Source organism: Mustela nivalis, assembly GCF_964662115.1.
Source record: "Mustela nivalis genome assembly, chromosome: X".
In the NCBI taxonomy this organism is placed as follows: Eukaryota; Metazoa; Chordata; class Mammalia; order Carnivora; family Mustelidae; genus Mustela; species Mustela nivalis.
Window position 1 is genome coordinate 114,246,298 of NC_139040.1, and position 17,693 is coordinate 114,263,990.

The window sequence follows — 17,693 nt, forward strand, 5'->3', positions numbered from 1 at the left end:
AAGAAAGGCAAAAAGCAGATCTGTTTCTAAGAGAACTCTTCTTTCTTTCTCTTAAGTAAACTCTACCCCCAAATGGGGATCGAACTTGAGACCCTGAAATCAAGTCACATACTCTTGAGATTTTTCTTAGAGCAAAAGTGGAACTGGTGAAAATTTACATTTAAAGCCTAATTAATATCTTCCCTCTTAAGCTACATTTCTAATTTTTACCCCATGTTGTTCAAAGTTGGCCATTATTTCTTCAGATACCTAATGGAATTATATTTCACTTTTCTTACCAATTCAGCCCTTAAATTAAGTTTGCCTCTAAGCTAGCCACTCTTAAATTTTTGTCAAGTCCTCTTTATTTTCACTGCTACCTCTCTACAAAGCTCTGATTTCTTACATCCAGAACCCAATGGGGCGTTTCCAATTAAAAGACTTGAGCCCTTCTGGGGGTCACTGAGCTGGCTCAGTCTTAACATTTGGGACTCTTGATCACAGGGTCATGAGTTCGAGCCCGGTGTTGGGCACAGAGATTGCTTCAAAAGAAAAAAAAAACCCTGAGCCCTTCTTGAACTCAAGGAATTTTCTTCTGTTGTTTTTGTATTTCCTCCCATCTTCTCTATTCATTCATATTAGAATTTCTGTTATATGATGTAAGGACTCCTAAATCTAGCCTCCATGTTGCGTTTTCTTTCATATTTTCTTTCAACTACATTCTAAAAACCCCTAAACTCTTTTCTCTAAGCTAGCTAATTTGATCTTTACCCCGTCAACTGAGTTTTTAGGTCATATTCTAAGATCAAAATAGACTTAGCTTCTTTTTCACAGCAATCTTTTCTCTCTCTTTTTTTTTTTTTTTTTGGTGGATACAGTATCTTCCCAAATATCTCTGAAGATCTGAAGTTAACTCTATATTCTAAATTAAACTGTCTCCTCTGCTGTCTCATTATTTAAGTGTTTAGATTTGGTGCCTCTTTCAGACTGATTTTCCTCAAAAGCGTGATTCTTCTAGATTGTCAATTAATATCTGTAGATGAAGGTCAAGACTAAAGTTACATTCTGATAACTGGATTGTATTTCCTCAGCTCAAGTGAGAATCCCTATATGCCTAGCAATGAATCTAAATTATGACCACATTGAGAGCTCTATAGTCTAGAAGGATGAGGCCAAGGGAGAGAAAAGAACCATGTAAACAGCCAGGCTTTCCTTTAATGAGGGACAAGCATCCCATCTTCCAGGTACGGGAGGTCCAATAACCCTCAGATTAACTACAAGCTACCTAAAGCACTGTCCCTTTCTCCCCACAGTATCCACACACTGGAATTTCCTATGGACAATCTGTAAATCAGAGTGCTGAATTTCTGGCATTATCTCAGGAGGAAAACCACATGAGAAGACATCTATACTCATAGGTAAATGATTTAGCTTTCCATATCTTTAATTAACTGGCTGTGACCTCAGCTTGCTCTTTCAGACATCCCTGCTTCTGAGATTAGGAATAATGCAGAATGAAATTTCTGGATGGTCCTTCCAACTTTTTGAAAAAGGCTACAGGTTCACTAAGCTCCCTATGGTACTGCCATTTTTTGATTCTCAATTGCTTTATTCAACCAGAAATTTGTCATATTCTGGATGACAAGTGGCATACCTGTCAGTTTTTTTTTTTTTATTTCTCTGGATTTTTCTGCTTCTTCAATATGATTTTCAAAGGGGGGGGAGTAAAATGTGTGTGTTCTCTAGTCTATCTTGAATTTGAAATCATTAAGAATTTGCATGTATCAAATAAAACATGAAAATATGGGGCGCCTGGGTGGCTCAGTGGGTCAAAGCCTCTGCCTTCAGCTCAGGTCATGATCCCAGGGTCCTGGGATCGAGCCCCACATGGGGCTCTCTGCTCAGCGGGGAGCCTGCTTCCTCCTCTCTCTCTGCCTGCCTCTCTGTCTACTTGTGATCTGTCAAATAAATAAACAAAATCTTTAAAAAAAAACATGAAAATATAAAAAACAATAAAACTATGAGACAGAAAGAAAAAATTAATAGTAGTGGCAAGTTACAACTCTTACCAACACTTGACAGATCAAATACTCAAACACTAAGGAGGGGTGCCTGGGTGGCACAGTCAATTAAGCATCCAACTGTTGGTTTCAGCTCAGGTCACGATCTCAGGGTCGTGACATCAAGCCAGCCCCACCTTGGGCTCCACACCCTCAGTTCAGAGTCTGCTTGGGGTTCTCTCCCCCCACCCCCGCCTCTCACCCTGCTCTCCTGTGAGTGCTCTCTCTAAAATAAATAAAATCTTAAAAAAAAAAAAAAAACTAAGGAAAGAGATGTATATAATTAACAATATTAATCTAATAGCTTTATCTCAAATTCCATTCCTGAAGAATAATATATTTTATTTTCAAACAACCTTGCCCACCCTCTGTGATACGAGGAGGAAGAGAAATGCTTACTGCTGTGAATACCCGAATCCCGTCATCCTTCCTTGCCTTGCCCTACTCGGAACTTTTGTACACTTGCTCAAAATCTCAATGCCAAGCTTTTGTTACAGATCAGTTTTTTCCATAGAACCAAACCGAGCCAATCAATAACTTCACTGTTTTGTTTAAAGTCTAAGAGTTTGAACTTGCAAAATCTATTAAAATCTGGTCCTAAAATGACAAGTCTTCTTAATGCCTTATTTTTCCAAAGCCCTTATTCATGCTCAGACTTAGAGCTGCCAAAGGACCCTCTGAACCTAGATGTACTGATGTGCCGTCAACACCAAGCACTTGAGTTTTTAAAGGCCTTTAAGTCTGTAGCTTGATGTTAGGAAATGCATATCCTTTCTAACTAGTTTTTCTTATGTAAAGCATATGAAAATATTGCTATTTAATTCACTTAATAATATGTCAATCCAGGTTCATTACACAACAATCTACCGTAGGGGGCGTAGAAGGATGGACAAAATGGAAGGGATGTAAAAGGTACAAACTTTTAGTTATAAATTAAGTAAGATAGGTAAAATGTACAGAATAGGGAATTCAGTTAATGATCTGTAAAAACTTTGTACAGTGACAGATAGTAGCTAAATTTATCATGGTGATTACTTCATAAGGTATATAAATGTTGAGTCACTACATTTTAATATACTGAATATACTGTACCACATATACTATACAATAATATATAATACACTGGAACTAGGAACACTGTATGTCACCTACACTTCAGTTAAAAAAAATAATAATGTATAAAAACTCACTTTGGATCACTCTTCTTGATTTTGTCCTGAAAAATAATTTTTAAATAGTTTATTAGTCTTTATTGAGATTTTGAACAGAAATCCTACTCACATATTTCCTCTAATGAAGTATTCTGCCCTTAGTTGCAGGTGTACTGGAGTGGGAAAATGTCAAACACTTGATGTGACCGAAGGATAAAAGCAGGTTCCTGACATAATATGAACGGGAGATTAATTTAAACTACATTGTACATGAAATAGTTAATGGAAATAAACTGCATGTGGAGGGGCAGCATTTTTAAAAGGTCAATCTCTGTTAAATACAGTACATGATGAAGAAAGACTGGTATTATTAGAAACTCTGTTCCTCCCCTTTTCCTTTTTCTTGTACTTGCCATCTTTCCCAAAACTGGGCATTTAATTCATCTCTTGAACTGATTATTCCCATAGTTAACTAAGTACTTTTCTTATCAAATTCCTTCTTAATGAGTAATGTCTCCTTATATTTGAAAATCTTTCTGATAATGCATTAGAATTTGGGTGGTCTTTTTTTTTTTTTTTTTTTTTTAGATTAAAGCATTCTTGTTTTCATGTTACTTCATTCAAGCTAGTGCTTTTCTTAGTTTTCTGGCAACTGGTTATATAAACCATGTATTACAGATTTAGAGTTTTTAAGCTATTTTAAATATTCTTAAACTATGAAACGTCTTAAAATTACTGTCTTGCCAGATCACCAACACAATAACTTAACTAATACTGACCCTACTTTTTCCCTTACCTACATGAACACATGCTGCTTATTATGGCTTTTCCTAAATACAGGACTTTGGGTTTACAAGGTTTACTGACACTAACAATGTTCTCTGTATGTGTTAAACACTGGCAAAAAATATAATGCCAGGCTTTTCAACAACTATAACAAAAAAGAAATTTTTTAGGATTTTATTTCTTTGGCAGAGACAGAGAACACAAGCGGGGATGGGGGGCAGCAGGCAGAGGGACAGGGAGAAGCAGGCTCTCCTCTGAGCAGGGAACTTGATGTGGGGTTCCATCCCAGGACCCTGGGATCATGACCTAAGCCGAAGGCAACCGCTTCACCAACTAAGCCACCCAGGTGCCCCATAACAAAATTTGTAAATTCACAGTTGCAGAATCATGGAATGTTTTTATACTGATTTTTTGCTAAAGCAATTAGTAGTATGTTTTATACCTCTAATTGGTTAAATCCTTTCATAATTAAAAAGAGGAAAAAAAAAAAAAAGACCAGGCTAGACACCACAGGGATTGGTTTGCAACACATCTGCTTTCTCCTCTTTTTCTTTTTATAAACCCTATGTTGAGGGATCACCTGCTTCTTATATGACTAACAGTGGCATGCTCCACTGAGTATCAGCTCCAGGTTAAGTATCAGCAGCATTAATTCCACCATCATTCTCTGGGGCAAAGTTAGGGAGCCAGTCAATTTATACCTCACCAAAAGAATCTAAACCTGGCTCTTTTCAGGAGTTTGGGGAGATAGCAAAATACTACTAGATAATAATCTAAAATGGGGGGGGGGCAGAGACTGAGAGAAAGCACAAACATATAATTTGAAATGATAAACACACAAAAAATTTTAAATCCTGTAAGAAAATAGCCTATAATTCTGTGTTAGCACATTAATGAGAAATGTGTAAAGCATTATTAATTCATTAAAGGAAAACCCAATCACCATGAAATTGTGGGAAAATTTTTTTGAATAAAGGAAAAAGAGGAGAAAAGAGGAGAAAAGCTTTCTCTTTTACAAAATCTTGCCATTTTTTAAAAAACCTAACTAAAATAATGTAATCAAACCACAAACTTGATTAATTATGAATCCAAAGTGAAGTGTTTGCAAATGTGATCCATCATGTAAAAAGCATGTACACACAGACACACACAGACCTTGACAAACTATGGTTATTCCGGAATTCAAGGATGGAGCCAAATAATGGCCCAAATTAATGGGTCAAAAAAGGAAAATCCTAATACTCTCAATAGATGCCAAAAAAGTTGAAATTCAACATCTATTTCTGTTATATGTCGTTTTTAGCAGTATTCTCTCCAGGTTTGGGCAGGGTCATAATTTAACAATTAGTCAGGATGTCTCCTTTTTTGTCCGCTTTTCATTTCCCATACTCTGGAACATTTACTTTTTATTTAAAACAAACTACTCAGGAGGCGCCAGGGTAGCTCAGTGGGTTAGGTATCTGCCTTCTCCTTGGGTCTTGAGATCAGGCCCCACATCCCTACATGGGGTTCCCTGGCTTGGCGAGGAGTCTGCTTCTCCTTCTCCCTCTGCCTATCCTCCTGCTCCTGCTCACTTGTGGAATAAATCTTTAAAAATATATTTAAAAAAAAAAATACTCCGTTACACTGTAATATAAAGATTTTTTTAAAAGGTTTTATTTTTAAGTAATCTCTGTACCCAACATGGTGCTCAAACTCACAATTCCAAGATCAAGAGTCACAATGCTGTACCTACTGAGCCAGCCAGGTAGCCCAGAAAGATTATTTTCCTAACAGTTAAAAAATACAGGGGCGCCTGGGTGGCTCAGTGGGTTCAAACCTCTCTGCCTTCAGCTCAGGTCATGATCCCAGGGTCCTGGGATCAAGCCCCGCATCAGGCTCTCTGCTCCACAGGGAGCCTGCTTCTCTCTACTCCTCGAACCCACCTGCCTCTCTGCCTACTTGTGATCTCCGTCTGTCAAATAAATAAATAAAATCTAAAACAAAAAAAACAAAAATACAACAGGAATGGAGGGCCCGGGTTACTCAGTCCATTAAACATTTGACTTTGGCTCAGTTCATAATCTCAGGGTACTGGGATTGAGCCCATAGAAGAGAGCCCACATCACCCCACCTTGGGATCCAGGTTCTGTGCTCAGCAGGGAGTCTGCATGTCCCTCTGCCCCTCCCCCAGCTCATGCTCACTTGTACACATGGGGTGTCTCTCTCAAATAAATAAAATCTTTTAAAAAAAACACAACAGGAATGAAACACAAATACATGCTACAACATGGATGATCCTTGGAAAGAATATGCTAAGTGACAGAAGCCAGAAACAAAAGATCATGTATTAAATGTGAAGAATAGGCAAATACATACAGATAGGAAGTAGATTAGTGGTTGTGAGGGGTGGGAGTTAGTGACCATGATTGCTAATGGACACAGGGTTCCTTCTGGGGGTGATAAAATGCCCTATAATTAGTGGTGATGGTTGCACAACTCTGAATTTACCAAAAACCATTGAATTGTACATTTTTAAAGGGTGAATTTTATAACAATTTTATAAATTATAAAAAACACAAGTATAAGCAAATCTTAAACTAGTGCTTGTTACACAACATGTTTTTGAATAGGAGAATGATGTATGAACTTATAACAAAAAAAGACATCGATTCAATTAAGGTAAAACATTAAAAGTATTCCTTCTAAAGTCAATGGAAACAAGGACACCCTGGGGTGCCTGGATGGCTCAGTCCCTTAAGTAACGGACTCATAATTTTGCCTCAGGTCATGATCTCAGAGTCATGAGTCTGAGCCCAGCACAGAGCTCAGCACTGGGCATGCAGCCTGCTTAAGATCATCTATCTCCCTCTCCCTCTGTCCCGCCCCACCAACTCCCTAACACTCTCAAAAGACAAGTACACCCAATAACAGTATTATTAAGATTACATGAGAATTTATAGCCAATGTAATTAGGTAAGATAATACGATGCAAACCACAATTATTTAAAAGAAATTATACTTATTTATATATGATATAACTATGCAGTCCAAAGGAATCAAATGAAAAACTAACATCAGTATGGTTTTATAGTGTGATGGTACAAAATTAATAGACTTGAAGACAAAAGTTTTCTTACGTAACACATTTAAATCCCATTGATAAAAATACTTGAAAACTCTAAGTGTGATGAAAAAACACAAACATATAGATAAATTAATCTTGCTCTTCAAACCCACAACTATATAGTCAATTAATCTTTGACAAAGTGGGAAAGAATATGCAATGGGAAAAAAGTCTCTCTAATAAATGGGGTTGGGAAAATTGGGACAGTTACATGCAAAAAGAACGAAAACTGGACCACTTTCTTACACCACACACAAAAATAAATTCAAAATGGACGAAAGACTTAAATGTGAGAAATGAAAACATTAAAATCCTAGAAGAAAACACAAGCAAATAACTTCTTTGACATAGGCAACAGCAACTTCTTTTTAGATACGTCTCCTGAGGCAAGGGAAACAACAGCAAAAGTAAACTATTGGGACTTGATCAAAATAAAAAGCTCTTGCACAGCAAAGGAAACAATCAACAAAGCTAAAAGGCAAACTACAGAATGGGAGAAGACATTTGCAAATAACATGTTTGATAAAGGGTATCTAAAATATATAAAGAATTTATAAAACCTCAACACCCAAAACAGAAATAATCCAATTAAATAATGGGCAGAAGACACAAAGAGACACTTTTCCAAAGAAAACAAACAGATGGAGAATAGACACATCAAAAGATTCTCAACATCACTGATCATCAGGAAAAATACAAATCAAAACTACAATGAGATATCACCTCACATCTGTCAGAATGGATAAAATCAACAACAGAAGAAACAACAGGTATTGGTGCGGATGTGGAGAAAGGGGAACCCTCTTTGCACTGTTGGTGGGAATACAAACTGGTACAGCCACGGTGGAAAACAGTATGGAGGTTTCTCAAAAAGTTAAAAAAACAGAACTATGCTATGATCTGGCGATTGCAATAAGTTATTTACCCAAATACAAAAATAATAATTCAAAGGTATACATGCATTCCAATGTTTATAGCAGCATTATCTATAATAACCAAATTTTTGAAACAGCCCAAGTGTCCATCAACTAATGAATGGATGTGGTATATATACACAATGGAATATTACTCGGCCATAAAAAAGAATGACATCTTGTCATTTGCAATGACACGGATAGAGCTAGAGTACTGTGCTATGCGAAATAGGTCAGAGAAAGATCAATACCATTTCACTCATATGTGGAATTTAAGACATAAAGAAGACAGCAAAGGGGAAGAAGAGAGGCAAACAAAGAAACAGATGTTAAAAAAAAAGATTTATGTGCATATGTATGTATGTATTTATTTTGAAAGAAAGAACCCAAGGGAGCACGGAGCATGGGCAGGGGGGAGGGCACGGGCACAGGGCACAGAGGAAGAGGGAGAGGGAGAGAGAGAATCACAAGTAGACTCCCTGCTGAGTGTGGAGGCTGACGTGGGTCTTAATCTCGCAACCCTTAGATCATGACCTGAGCCAAAACCAAGAGTCAGACGCCCAAATGATTCAGCCACCCAGGTGCCCCAAGAAACAGACTCTTAACTATAGAGAAAAAACTGATGGTTACCAGACAGGAGGTGGGTGGGGGGATGGGTTAAGTAAGTGTTGGGGAGTATGCAGTGTTCTTGCTGTGATGAGCATCAGGTGTTATATGGAAGTGCTGAATCACCATATAGTACATATGAAACTATTATTACACTGCATGTTACCTAACTGGAATTTGAATAAAAACTTTTTATAAAGTCTTGTTCTTTAATATGTTGAATAGTATCAATTCTCCCTTAATTAACCTCTACATTCAATCAAAATCCCAACATACTTTTGTTGTAAATCAGCTGACCTTCTCTATGTAGGTCTTCTCTCAGACTGTTCCAGTCTACTGATCAATCTGGCTTTGTGCCCGCTGTTTTAATCAATCTAACTTTATAATGAGGTTTGATATATAGTACTGTAAGTCTTCCAACTTTTTTTCAAGATTGCCTTCGCAATTCCAGGCCCTTTGCATTTCCATATAAATTTGAGAATTGATCAAAAAAAAAAGAAGTCCTGTTGGGGTTTTGCTTGGCATTGCATCGAATCCCTACATATCACAACTGACCTGTTCGAAATGCTGATACTTCCAGTCCACGGATTTATCTCTCCCCACTAACTTAGTTATTCTTCTACTTCTCAGTAAAGCTTTTACTAAAGGTCTTAGTATGTTTTTACTTACATTCCAGTTAACACATAGTGCAATATTAGTTTCAGGTACACAATACAGTCATTCAACATTTCCATACAACACTGGGTACTCAACACAAGTGCAATCCTTAATCCCCATCACCTGTTTAGCTTGTCCCCGCCACCCACCTCCCCTCTGGTAACCGTCAATTTATTGTCTACAGTTAAGACTCTATTTCTTGGTTTGCCTCTTTTCCCCCTCTGCGCCTTTGCTTCTTAAAATTCTATGTATGAGTGAAATTATATGGTATTTGTCTTTCTCTGACTTATTTCATTTACCTTAATACTCTCTAGCTCTATCCATGTCGTTGAAAATGACAAGATGTCATTCTTTTTGATGGCTGAGTAATAAGTACTGGCTCTTAAATTTGATTTTCATTGCTTATTGTCAGTACAGAGAAATACGGTTTATTTTTACATATCAATCAGTACTAACAGCTATAATGCAATAATATAGAAATAAATGTCACAGAGACAAGAGAAAAAAAATCCCATAGATTTAAAAACAAATTTATAAATAATTCACTGAAGTTATGAAAATCACAGTATATTTAGAACTTAATAAAAATGAATTAATGTCAAAATCACAGCATCAAGTCAGAGTTTATAGAAAATTTATAGTTTTAAAGGCATAATAAGAGCAGAGATTAAATATTAATAAGCTAAACCTTCAAATTAAATTTTTTTAAATATCAGAGTAAATGCAAATAAAGTAGAAGGAAAGAAATATTACTCATATCAGTAGGAACAGAAAGGATCAATAAAAGTGCTATTTGGAAAGCCTTAATAACATAGACAAGTTACTGGTAGTATTGGTCAGGAAAAAAAGAAACAAATTAATGAAATAAATATTTCAAAGTCACTATAGAAGCCTGTATTTTATACCAATATATTTGAAATTTTATATTCTTCTAAAATATTGTTCCTTTTGTGTAACAAGAAACAAGAAAAGCCAAAAAGACTTACCATCATGAAACTATATCAAAAATCAAATCACAAAAAATACCAGTTTCAAAGATGAATTCTAACTTTCAAGAAACAGAGCATCTCCATTAAATACAATTTGTCTCAAAATATAACCCATCTTATGAAGTTAGCATAAGCTTGTTATGGAAACAAAACTAAGACTACACCAAAAAGGAAAAGTACTTGGTAATAACAAAGGAATGCAAATATCCAGGGCATCCAAACACAGTTTAAAACAGAAAAATCTAGGGATGTCTGGGTGGCTCAATTGGTTAAGGGTCTGACTCTTTATCTCAGCTCAGGTCTTGATCTCAGGGTCTTGAGTTCAAGCCCTGTGGTGGGCTCCACACTGGGCATGGAGCCTACACTAAAAAAAATATATTAATGCAATTCATCACACCAACAGATGCAGCAAAGGCACACACACACAAAAAAATCAATTGTTCAAGACGAAAATTCTAAAATGATCAGTAGAAAATAAATAATATCTATTCCCTCCAAAAAAAAAAAAAAAAACCCACTACAGCATGATATGCAATGACAAAATATTAGAAGCACTCCATTAAAGTACCTAGAGAAGGATGCCTGATACCAGTGCTTCCATTCAACACTGTGCTAATAAATGATTAGTCAATGCAGTTTCAGAAGAAAATAATGAAACAGGGTGCAAAATCTAATGGTAAATAAGAAATAAAACCTCCACTAATCACACTCAACTACTTAGAAAATACAAAAGAATTATAAACTATTATCTGCACGTTTCACTCAATCTAAAGATACTACCAACTATAAGATACACCGTTGTTTTACATAAAACTACGAAAAAACACTGCCAATTATACCAATGCCATACTTTTTTATCTAGAATTTTCATTTTAGATTGAGACCATTCTTTTAGACTTATACATATTTTATCATACATATACAGAAAGAAAAATAAAAGCAAAACTTTCCTATATAACTTTCCTAAAACTTCACATTCAAGGTCCTACTATGGATTGCTTTTTTCTACTCAAAGCTATCCAATCTTTCTTAACAATACTGTCCTCGGCCAACAAGAGTTTTGGTGACACAGCATTTCTTAAGATGCTCCACTATTATCTGTGGGATCTTCTTTCCAGTCAGACATTCACTTCACAATTTCTTCTGCCTTCACTTGTAGTGTTTGGCATGAAATAACAACACAACAATGTACATGCTCATTTAAGTAATGACAAAACAAAGAGTGTTGACCAAGTGTGTGCAATGAGAACTACATCATGACTGCTGCCTGAATGACAGTGACTATAAGGTGACCTACCAAAAACCTATTTTGATTTTATAAACTCTAAAATATGGGGGGTGGGGGGGGTTGCATCTCAGAATCTATAAAATACAGTATGAGCAAAGATCAGCAAGTTTACATAATTAATATACGTAAGTCCATAGCATTCCCTATGCATTAGCAATAACTAAATAAAAATAACTAATAATAAAATCCTATTCACAACAATTGCATAGTATCTAGCAAAAAAGCAAAGTTGTGCAAAAGCTGTATGAAAAGCAGCAGAGCATGCTCAGATTCAAATTCCAGCTCCACTACTTATCATGTATCTATGTGTCTATATATTTATTCTGTAAATTTGATGCAAATACAATAAAAGTCCAACAGTTTTTCCATAGACATTGACAAACTGACACCTCCCCCCCAAAAAGAAAATAGCTTTAAAAGTTTTGAAGAAAAAGAATAGATTATTTAAAAAAAAATTTAGTTATAAAGCTATCACTTTTAAGTCAGAGTGGTACAGAGAGTCAAACAGGCCGATGGAATCAGAAGACAGAAACTAGAAACAGATGTGTATATATGAGAATACAATAAACCTCAGGAGTTTCATTACAAATCAGTGCAGAGAATGGCTGAATTACTTGATGAATCCATATTAAAAAAATAAAATTAGATCCCCACATCATACAACAGAGAAGAAACTTCAGATGAATTAATGACCCAAATATTAAAAAGTATCAGTATGACCTTGGGGTAAAGGAAGAACTGCCTGCATATACAAAAAGACATAAGCCATCAATGAAAAAAAACTGAGAAAACTGGCGACCTTCACATTAAAAAATCCTACACAAACAAGCTAAAAGATAAACCACAAGCTAGGAAATGGTATTTTCAGTATGTATAATTACAAATCATTAGTATTCAGAATATAAAAAGAATACCCATCAACCAATGAGAAAAAGAAACAACCCAACAGAAAAATGGACCCAAAGGTAAAAATAAGCAAATCACAGAAAATTCAAATGGTCAATAAATACACAGGAGGAAAAAAGCTCAACCTCAATAGTAATCTAAGAAATGCAAAGTGAAAACAGCAATGAGATACAATTTATACTCAACAGATTGGAAAAAATTGTAAAAGCTAATCTTTTGGCAGTAGTCTCCAGAAATAGAGGCTCATATGCAGCTGGTGGGAGTGTCATATGGAACACAATTTGATGATTCGGCAATTCCCAGTAAAGTCGACAAACTCACATTCTTGAATGTAGCAATTCTACATCTATAATCTCAAGAGAGAAGAACACCGTGTAAGGATGTTCACAGCAGCACTGTTTGAAACCGCACAAAACTACAAACAACATAATGGCCCCTCTGAAGAACAGATAAATAAACCACAGTATATTTATACATTGAAATACAAGTATAATAAACTAGATCAGTAGTTTTCAAACTTCTTGGTCCCAGGACCCCCTTACATTTTTAAAAATTGGGGACCCCAAACAGTTTTTCTTTACATGTATTCTATCTATAGATACTTACATTAGAAATAAAATCTGAGACATTTAAAAATATTAATTCATTAAAAACAAGCCAACTGTACATAAACACTTATTTTAAAATAATTTTTCAAAACAAAAAATAAGTGAAGAGAGTATTGTTTTACATTTCTTCAAATCTCTTTAAAGATAGGCTTGAGAGAGGACAGCTGGATTCCCAGAAATGCTTCTGTGTTCAACCTATTATGACATCACGTATCATGTAGCCTCTGTACAGCACTCACACAGAGCACACAAGAACGTGGGGAAAAGAATTTTCTGGATCCCTAGGAATTCCCAGAGCACACTCTGAGAACTCCTGAACTAGATCCACATACAAAATGGAAAAACCTCAAAAACACAATTTTAAGTGAAAAAAATACATGAGATGACCCACACAGTATATACCATTTATGTAAAGTTCAAACATAAAAACCAATACCTGATAATGGTTTTGGTACATATGTATTAGGACAATTGTTATTTCTTGCAAAGAAAAGACAGGAATGGGCTGGGGGGACACTCTTTAAATGGATTTGTGAAATTTTCTTTCTTTAAACAAACAAAAAAAGTTATGAAGCAAATATGTAATAAACTATTAAGTTCTGGGTGATCCTTGCTTTTCAGGAGTTCTGAAATATTTCACAATTTAAAAATTTTAAATATACTTTTAAAAATCCTATACCTATGTCTCACCGAATTTTCCTTAAAGTGTGCCTCCTCTGAATAAAACATAGTTATGAGATACCTGGATTTTTAAACATTTATTTGGGGTGCCTAGGTGGCTCAGTAGGTTGAGCATCTGCCTTTGGCTTATGTCACAACCCGGGGATCCTGGGATCAGCCCCACATCGGGCTCCCTTGCTTCGCTCTCCCCCCACTTGTGTTCGCTCGCTCTCTCGCGCAAACAAATAAAAATACTCAAAAAAAAAAAAAAAGGATTTATTTATTTTAGAGAGAAAGCACACCCTAGCGGGATGAGCACGGGGAGAGGGAGAGAATCTCAAGCAGACTCCACAGAGCGCAGAGCCCAATGCAGGGATTGATCCCAGGATCACGAGACCATGACCCCAGCCAAAAGCGAATTGGACAATTAATTGATTATGCCACCCAGGCACCCTGAGATACCTGGGTTTTTACTGTAAAAAGTTGTTTGGAAAAATAATTTGAAAAAAAAAAAGAAAGAAAAGAAAAAGAAAAATTTGAGAGGAGTAAGAACTGATTGGCCATAATGACCCCAAAAAGTTAAGCAGTGGGGGTGGGGATACCCAGCTCATGTATGTGCCTTAATATGTATACTCCTTGGACAAAGGACACACAGATTAGATGCTTTAATACCTGAAAACTAATCAACTACAAAAAGTTTTCTATAACCAATAACTGAGATCATTGTTTTCAGAGACAACGACCATGTGCCAGGTACTGCTCGAGGATAATAAAAGAGAACCTGTCTCTACAATCAGAGTTCAGAAAAGATGACAAAAATATAAACACACAGGGGGCACCTGGGTGGCTCAGTGGGTTAAGCCGCTGCCTTCGGCTCAGGTCATGATCTCAGGGTCCTGGGATCGAGTCCTGCATCGGGCTCTCTGCTCAGCGGGGAGCCTGCTTCCCTCTCTCACTCTCTGCCTGCCTCTCTGCCTACTTGTGATCTCTGTCAAATAAATAAATAAAATCTTTAAAAAATATATATATAAACACACAGTTAAAAATATAATAGGTCAAATGCTAAATTAAAGTTGCCCACACTGATATGAGACAAAGAAGAATGAGCCTGGAAAAACAAGAGTGCGAATAACAAAAAGAAAGTGAGACAGCAAGATTTGTTTGAGGGACTCTGAGATAAAAAACAAGTAAGAAAAAAGACTATAACTAGTACTGAACATCTACAATATACCAGATAAATTTGGTTTCCTCCATGTTGAGACAGTAACACACCTGGGTAGAGATGGTCAGTAGGCAACTGGAAATGCTAGATGAGAAACTAGAAGAGGGTTGGCATGGTAAAGGGACATTCAAATCAACAGAGAAGACTCAAGAAAAAGGACAGAGAATTAACCTTGAGGGAAATCCCATGACAGAAGACGGAGAAGGCACAGAAAATTTCTGAAACAAAGAACACTTTTATTAATACATCCAATGACATCTTCTGAAAGTTTCCCAATTTCGGAAATGGTGGATTCAGGAGTAAGTGCAATGAAAAGAAATAAAAGTATTGGTGCAGGGAACGAGAAGACTAGTGAGGTTTTTGTAAGATGAGCAAACCTAGGAGTGTTTCTGAGGAGGAAAGGCACCAGCATAGGGGCAACGATGCAAGCAGCAGAATCACTGAAAGAGCCTCGTAGGCGGAATGGTTGTGGGCCCGAAGGAGGCCAATTCTTTCAGCAGCGAAAGAACTGGAGGAAAGCCTAGGTAGAGAGAGAGGAGGAGTATACAAGGGAAAGGAAGGAAACTCAAATGCTTAGATCAGATTGTTGTCTATCTTTCTGGTTTAAGTAAGAGATTAGGTAATTCTGTGAGGCTGAGGGGTTTCAAGGACGGGTGGAGGAGTTTGAGAGTCAAAAAATAGTCTGGAATCGCCAGTGTACACAAACACAAATAACACAGGCAAGGTCATCAATGACAATTACGAGTCCCGATGGGGTTAGAGACGAAGCATTTACAAAGAGCAATCTGGGGGGACAAAATGTTTTTTAATGCACTGTGGGCATGTTTTGTTAAAAAAAAAAAAAGGAAACCTGAACCTATCTGAAATATACGCATAAATTAAGAACACCTTATTTATCCAAAATGGTTGCGTAGTAAAGTGTTACACCAGTTTTCCAGATCATCAAGGTCTACCCTTTCAGGCAAAAACTTATCCGACAGAAATCCTTCTGAACTACACATGATCTGTTTTCCTGACTACACAAGTTGAATCTCAATGTTAACCACCTACTCCTGCTGTACTGTGTGTGCAGCTAGACAGTGCTCTCTTTTTTACAGCTCTTCTACGTCTTTCCCAGCTGTCAAGATAGAAAGCAACTGGTTCTTCTAAGTTTATGTTTATCCTTACCACCTCAACAACCACAGCCCACTTGCTTAGCAACTTGCTTCTAGTCAGCCTCCTACAATGCAGTGTTCTCCAACTTTTCTAAACCATGGCCCCTTATGATAAACACGAGAATCTTAATCTTCAGTTCCCTTCTGTCCTCTTATGGAGCATCAGTGCTCCGACTCCTGGCGGTCCAGGAAAATGGAAAAACTGAAACAACTTCCTAGTGAATACTTACGCTACTTATAGATTTAGATCATAGGATTCTAGGAAACACATTCCCCACACGTCCCTCTAGGACAGTCAAGTATTAATCAAAACATGAGCAAGTTTAGCTTAGCAAATGGCCTTAGTTCCCTCTCAAACAAAAGGGTAGTTACTCTCACCAGGCTTAAGAACAGGGACTGCCAAAGGCCATCTAAAGGCTGCTGCCTTTTTAGTAAACTTTCTTCTAACTTTTCAAACTGACTTCTTAAAAAATCACCATGAAAATACCTGCAGGAAGTAAGTTCATTGCTCATCTTCCAAAGTAACCCAGAGCACTACGGCTGCAATTTTCAACCACAGTAAATGAAAAGTTAGAAACCTCTCACTCTTTGTTTACTACAGAAATTACATCTCAGAACTAAACGTTATTTGGAGAAGTTAGTACAAACCAATCATTGAAAAAATAGCAGAATTGGCTTAACTTCCAAACAGTTTTGATCATCATTCAGGTAGTGAAAACACTGATCCACTTGCTACTCTCATTATTTCTCAACGCTGAAACTTTTCCTAGGTCCAATGGAACTGGTAAGTAAATATAAACGCCAGCTCAGGTGTATCGCCATCCTTCTACGTGAGCGCTTCCCTGGGCAGCCCGATCATATAAGCCCCCCCCCCCCGCCCCCCACCTGGCAAGCAAGCTCTTCCATCTTTTCTAGCCAGGATTCCCACCACCCTCCTACCTTCCCCATCGACTCCTGCCAAACTACAAGTACTTATTGCTTGTTTTTAGCTTTGGTGTTTTTTTCCCCCCACATACTAATTTGTAAAGAAGCTTCACCCTTGAAATGTCCTTTCCCCAGCACCCACCTCTGCTTAACAAATTTCTACCCATCCTTAAGTAACCTCAAAATGTCACCTACTTCAGAAACCCCTTCCTCATGCTCCAAATAGAAACTCTGCCTTCCTCTGCTACCCCAGTAATTGGTTGTACCTTTCCCGCAGCACTTGAGCGCAATCCACCACGTCTCCTCCGTCTCTGAACAACGAACTTCTTGCAGCCACCGTCTGCATTACAAGAACCTTTCTACTCTTTCTTATCAGCCAGCGCAGTGCATCAATAACACTGGGTTCCAAGTTTGCGGGGGAGTTGTACAGTATGCAATCAAAAAGTCCTTTAAGGGACAGAATGCCACCTAAGAATTTTTAAAATCAAATAAACTAAAAATCATAGCAAGCAGAGGAAAAGTACTGCAACACTAAGAAAATAAAACTTTCTGCCCGTCTTATTCCTAAAAAAAAAAAAAAAAAAAGTTAATACGAACAGATCACTAATAGTTTAAACGGACCTTTTCAAGAAAGTTGTTTTCAAATAAATGAGTGGAAAAGACTCCTTTAAAAATGTATTCGT

At 36.9% G+C, this 17,693-nt stretch overlaps 1 protein-coding gene across 7 annotated transcripts in view; it reads right to left on the reverse strand.

The window, feature by feature from the left end:
• ZFX (zinc finger protein X-linked) overlaps positions 1-17,693 on the reverse strand; it is a 56,761-nt gene that overhangs the window by 37,188 nt on the left and 1,880 nt on the right. The window contains exons 2-3 of one of the 7 annotated variants that reach the window (XM_082718255.1): positions 17,277-17,574; positions 3,230-3,255 (exon numbers count right to left, since the gene is read on the reverse strand). The exons of 2 other annotated variants lie outside the window; for them this stretch is intronic. The gene's annotated coding sequence lies outside the window, so the exon portion shown is untranslated. Of the gene's footprint in view, positions 1-3,229; positions 3,256-3,320; positions 3,418-17,276; positions 17,575-17,693 lie in introns of all 7 variants that reach the window. 4 more of the 7 variants (XM_082718254.1, XM_082718256.1, XM_082718253.1 and 1 more) reach the window with 4 other exon arrangements.